Below are 6,519 nucleotides of genomic sequence, written 5' to 3'. Positions count from 1 at the left end.
GTTTTAATACCTTTTTAAGATATTGCCATTTGGGATATAGTTTTACTTGTAAGCTTCAATATTTTTCGACGCCTTTTACCTATGTATCAATTATCATTCCAATTAGTAATCTCAATTTGCGATTATAATTTTAAGTTAGTGATAGTAATAAGGTTGGGTTAGTCGAGTGTTTTTAAGTTTTATAGTCATTCTCTGTTTCTTTCATTTTTCGACGCCTTTTTCAAGTTTTTTTTTCTTTTTCGACCTTTTTCGACGCGCTCTTTTTCTTTCTTATTTCTCGCTATTCTAGTTTTTAGGACATAGATTTTTATTCTACTTCTTATCTAAATTTCTTAAAATTACGAAAATTTATTTTAAGTGGTTAAATTGATAGACATCAAAATTTTCTGGTTCGTAGTAATAGTTGGATTTGTACGTGGACCGGGTTATTGGAGCCAAACAGTCCTTAATTATATTGAGACCAAACGAATCCTGCCCCTCTGCTGCATCTTTTGGCTATTCGAAACGTGGGCAAAATCAGAAAAGTCTATTGATTGGATAACTTATATAATTTTTCTTTCCTTTTTAAAAACTAATAGGATATTCAGTGAATGCACCGAGCAAGAAGTTCACCACCTTTTGTACGTTCACCACCTGTAACTAGATCAAGACATCTAGCTAATATTGTCACCGTTGATAATCCATTTTTTGAACCCGACCTCACAATTGAGAATCCGGAGAATATTCAGGGACGATTCATAGATCCTGAACCACTAAACTTTCCTCCGGAAACACCAATCATTCAAACAGAGATTGTTGAGGAACGAACCATTAAATCAGAATCCTCTAGTGATTCCGATTCAACAAATTCAATTATGGAGAATCTGGAACCTTTAAGTATGGAAGACCGAATGAGAGCTAAACGTACTGGCCAAGGTCACGCAATTACTCATCCAGACATTAATGTGCCAGATTATGAAATCAAAGGACAAATTCTACACATGGTGACTAATCAATGCCAATTTAGTGGTGCACCGAAGGAAGATCCAAATGAACATCTTCGTACCTTTAATAGGATCTGCACACTATTTAAAATCCGAGAAGTGGAAGATGAACAAATATATCTCATGTTATTTCCCTGGACTTTAAAGGGAGAAGCCAAAGATTGGTTGGAATCGTTACCTGAAGGGGCGATTGATACATGGGACGTTTTAGTTGAAAAATTTCTTAAACAATTCTTTCCGGCATCTAAAGCCGTAAGACTTCAAGGAGAAATTGTTACGTTCACACAGAAGCCAAATGAAACTTTATATGAGGCATGGACAAGATTTGGAAATTTATTAAGAGGATGTCCGCAACATGGTTTAGACACCTGTCAAATAGTACAAATATTCTACCAAGGATGCGACATCACTACAAGAAAAGACATCGATATAGCAGCTGGTGGTTCTATTATGAAGAAAACCGAAACTGATGCTTATAAAATTATTGATAACACTGCTTCCCACTCACATGAGTGGCACCAAGAAAAAGATATCGTTAGATCATCTAAAGCAGCTAGAGCCGATTCTACCCATGACTTAGATTCCATTTCTGCAAAGATAGATGATGTCGAGAGACGAATGGAAAAGATGACTAAAGATATCCACTCAATACCAATTAGTTGTGAGCAGTGAGGAGGACCACATTTGACAAAAGATTGTCTTAGTATTGAACTAACAATGGAACAAAGAGAGAATGTTTCATATCTAAACCAAAGGCCTGGAAATAATTATCAGAATAATTATCAACAGCCAAGACCGATTTACAATCAAAATCAGAATTATAACCGAAATATTCCATACAACAACCAACAAGGTCCTAGTAATCAACAAGTATCCAATAATACTTACAACCAGCAAAGACCTAATTTTCAAAACAAACCACCACAAACCGATGATAAAAAGCCGAATTTAGAAGATATGATGACAAAGCTAGTTGAAACTCAAACGCAGTTTTTCACATCTCAGAAACAAACTAATGAACAAAATGCTCAAGCATTTAGAAATCAACAAGCTTCTATTCAAAATTTGGAACAAGAAGTAAGTAACCTAGCAAGGTTAATAGGTGAAATAAAACCGGGAAGTTTACCTAGTGATACAAATGCAAACCCCCGAAATGAAACAGCTAAAGCTATTACCACAAAAAGTGGTACAACACTTAAACCACCTGAAATACCTGAAAATTCTGATGAAGCTATTCCTACTCTACAAGAACCACAATCTGAACAAGATAAGGAAAAAGAACCGGTAGTTGAAAAGGTTAATGAAGATAACACAGTTAAGGCAAAACCTTATGTTAAACCATACCAACCACCACTTCCTTACCCGAGTAAGATGAAAAAAGAGAAACTTGAAGCCGAGCAATCCAAATTCTTGGATATGTTTAAACAGATAAATGTAAATCTTCCTTTCATTGATGTGATTTCAGGAATGCCTAGATATGCTAAATTCTTGAAATATCTAATCACAAATAGAAAGAATGGAAGAACTCTCGGCCGTTACTATGAATGCTAATTGTTCAGCAGTGCTGTTGAATAAGATACCAGAAAAATTATCTGATCCAGGAAGTTTCACAATTCCATATTTTCTGGGTAGTCTTAGTTCAATAGAAGCATTGGCAGACTTAGGTGCTAGTATAAATTTAATGCCGTATTCACTATACGTTAAACTAGACCTTGAAGAATTGAAACCAACAAGAATAAGCATACAACTAGCCGATAGATCAATAAAATATCCTAGAGGGATAATGGAGAACATGCTAGTTAAAGTTGGTACTTTAGTATTTCCAGTAGATTTTGTTGTTTTGGACATGGAAGAAGATTCTCAAGTTCCTCTCATATTAGGAAGATCATTCTTAAACACGGCTAAAGCAATGATAGACGTGTTTGGTAAGAAATTGACCCTAAGTATAGAGGATGAGAGTGTTACATTTTCAGTTGATAGAGCAATGCAACAACCGCAATCTGCAGATGATACATGTTATTATATTCAAACTATAGATTCACATGCAGAATTGTTAGAAGAATTTCCAGAATTACAAGGAACAGGAGAATGTTCTTTAGGAGAAGGTACTGAACCAATTGATGAAGCTGAAATATAAGCTACACTAATGGCTAATGGATATGAACCAACAACAGAAGAAATTCAAATGCTAAAAGAAGAAGACAGATATCTATATAAATCATCGATGGAAGAACCTTCAACATTAGAGTTAAAGCCACTTCCAAACCATTTGGAATATGCTTATTTACATGGTGAATCTGAATTACCTGTAATAATATCGTCTTCTCTTACTGAAAATGAGAAATAACAACTCATTTCTGTGTTGAAAGCTCATAAACCAGCCATTGCATGGAAGATTCATGATATTAAAGGAATAAGTCCTTCGTATTGCACACATAAAATCCTTATGGAAGAAGGTCATAAAACGTATGTGCAACGCCAACGAAGACTAAATCCGAATATGCAAGATGTAGTTAAAAAAGAAATTATTAAACTGCTAGATGCAGGTTTAATTTATCCGATTTCTGATAGTCCATGGGTAAGCCCAGTTCAATGCGTGCCTAAGAAGGGTGGCATGACTGTCATTACAAATGAGAAAAATGAGCTTATTCCTACTAGGACTGTAACAGGATGGCGTGTATGTATTGATTATAGAAAATTAAATGACGCCACCAGAAAAGATCACTTTCCCTTACCTTTCATTGATCAAATGTTGGAAAGATTAGCCGAAAATAGTTATTATTGTTTTCTTGATGGATTTTCCGGATATTTCGAAATTCCAATAGCACCCGAAGATCAAGAGAAAACCATGTTCACGTGCCCTTATGGTACTTTTGCTTACAAACGCATGCCATTTGGACTTTGCAACGCCCCTGCAACCTTTCAAAGGTGCATGATGGCGATTTTTCACGACATGATAGAAGAATGCATGGAAGTTTTCATGGATGACTTTTCAGTCTTCGGTGATACTTTTGAATCATGTCTAGTTAATCTGGAACGAATGCTTATTAGATGCGAACAATCAAATCTAGTACTTAATTGGGAGAAATGCCATTTCATGGTTAAAGAAGGCATCGTTCTTGGTCATAAAATTTCAAAGGAAGGAATTGAAGTGGATAGAGCTAAAGTAGATGTAATTGCTAAACTTCCACATCCCACCAATGTTAGAGGAGTTAGGAGTTTTCTAGGGCATGCCGGTTTTTACCGACGTTTCATAAAAGATTTTTCTAAAATTGCCACTCCTATGAATAAACTCCTAGAAAAGGATGCTCCATTCATCTTTTCAGATGAATGCATCAAATCTTTTAATATTCTTAAAGAGAAACTCACTAATGCGCCGATCATGATAACAACAAATTCGAATCTACCGTTTGAACTAATGTGCGATGCAAGTGATTTTGCAATGGGAGCCGTTTTTGGACAAAGGATTGAAAAACGATTTCAACCTATATATTATGCTAGTAAGACGTTACAAGGAGCACAAACGAATTACACAACTACTGAAAAAGAACTCCTTGCTATTGTCTTTGCTTTTGACAAATTTCGTTCATATCTCGTTCTAGCAAAAACGGTGGTCTATACCGACCATTCTGCTCTTAGATACCTATTTTTGAAACAAGATGCTAAACCAAGATTAATCCGTTGGATCTTACTCTTACAAGAGTTCGATATTGAAATCCGAGATAAAAGAGGAGCAGAAAATCTCGCCGCTGATCATCTTTCTCGTCTTGAAAATCCCGAATTAGAAGTTCTAAATGAATCGGCTATACAAGACAACTTTCCTGATGAATATCTATTGAAGATAGATTATAATGAAATTCCATGGTTTGCAGACTATGCAAACTACTTAGTATGTGGATACCTTGAAAAAGGATTGTCGTACCAAAAACGAAAGAAATTCTTCAGTAATATAAAACACTATTTCTGGGAAGATCCACATCTGTTTAAAAGTTATCCCGATGGAATAATACGCCGATGTGTATTCGGAGATGAAGCTAGTAAAATTTTAAACCATTGTCACACAGGACCAACAGGAGGGCATTATGGGCCTCAACTAACAGCAAGAAAAATTTATGATGCTGGATTCTATTGGCCTACAATTTACAAAGACACACACCTTCTTTGCAAATCCTGTGATGCTTGTCAAAGGACCGGAAAAATAAGTTAACGTGATGAAATGCCACAAAATGTCATTCAAGTATGTGAAGTATTTGACATTTGGGGTATTAACTTTATGGGTCCATTTCCAAAATCTCATAATAATCTATATATTCTCGTAGCCATTGATTATGTATCTAAATGGGCGGAAGCACAAGCTCTCCCAACTAACGATGCGCGAGTTGTAGTCAATTTTTTAAAATGTCTTTTTGCAAGGTTTGGAACACCGAAAGCTTTAATAAGTGATCGGGGAACTCATTTCTGTAATAATCAACTTGAGAAAGTTCTCAAAAGATATGGAGTAACTCATAAAATCTCCACCGCATATCATCCACAAACAAGTGGACAAGTTGAAAATACCAACTGAGCTTTAAAACGTATTCTAGAGAAAACCGTAGGATCAAATCCGAAGGAAAGGTCCATTAAATTGGAGGATGCACTCTGGGCTTTTAGAACAGCCTACAAAACTCCAATTGGAACCACACCTTTTAGACTTGTTTACGGAAAAGCATGTCATCTTCCAGTAGAAATTAAACACAAAGCATTTTGGGCTTTGAAGACATGTAATCTTGATTTACATGAAGCTGGACGTCTACGGTTAAGTCAATTAAACGAATTAGAAGAATTAAGACAAGAAGCATACGAAAATTCGTTAATCTATAAGGAAAGAACGAAGAAATGGCATGATAAAAGAATCAGAAGTTCAAAAGAATTTAAAGAAGGAGACAGAGTTCTTCTTTTCAATTCACGATTCAAGCTATTTCCTGAAAAATTGAAATCAAGATGGTCTGGACCATTCATAGTCAAAAGAGTTTTCCCATACGGAACGATAGAATTAATAAATTCAAATGGAATTGAATTTAAAGTTAATGATGACAGAGTTAAACACTACATAGATAGTCCGATGGAAGTCAACAACGAAGTTAATCACAATTTCGATACCACAGCTAACTAAGTGTGGGGAGAATCAAGTCTTTAAAGGATATTATGTATTTCTGTTAGAGTTAGATTGTCTGTTTTCTTGTAGTTCTCAAAAATGGTACCCGAATGGTCTTTCCCTAGCAGACCCTAAAGAACTAGTCTTCTCCCCCCATTCTGAATTTTTATTTTTTTTAGGTTTTTACGAAATGAACACTTCCTGTGAACTAAACCATGGTCTAATGCTACACGCTTTGATCACTAAACGTAATAATGACACACTTCCGAGTGAAATAGTATCAGTAATCAGAGAAAGATTGGACGGAGTAAGAAAAGAATCCAGATGCGAAGATAATAAGTTACAATTTGGTAAAGGAAAATCAAAATCCGCAGCGAAAAGAAGAGCACGACAACTAGAAAG

At 35.5% G+C, this 6,519-nt stretch overlaps 1 non-coding gene across 1 annotated transcript; it reads right to left on the bottom strand.

The window, feature by feature from the left end:
- Positions 1 to 1,238: 1,238 nt before the first annotated feature.
- LOC139860911 (small nucleolar RNA R71) lies at positions 1,239 to 1,345 on the bottom strand. Its single transcript, XR_011763537.1, has one exon. It is a non-coding gene; the product is annotated as a small nucleolar RNA R71 (small nucleolar RNA).
- Between the last annotated feature and the right edge of the window lie 5,174 nt (positions 1,346 to 6,519).

The sequence above is a fragment of the Rutidosis leptorrhynchoides genome, chromosome 7 (assembly GCF_046630445.1).
Source record: "Rutidosis leptorrhynchoides isolate AG116_Rl617_1_P2 chromosome 7, CSIRO_AGI_Rlap_v1, whole genome shotgun sequence".
NCBI lineage: Eukaryota > Viridiplantae > Streptophyta > Magnoliopsida > Asterales > Asteraceae > Rutidosis > Rutidosis leptorrhynchoides.
The sequence above is the reverse complement of the archived record's forward strand: the minus strand, read 5'-3'. Positions and strand labels throughout refer to the sequence as shown.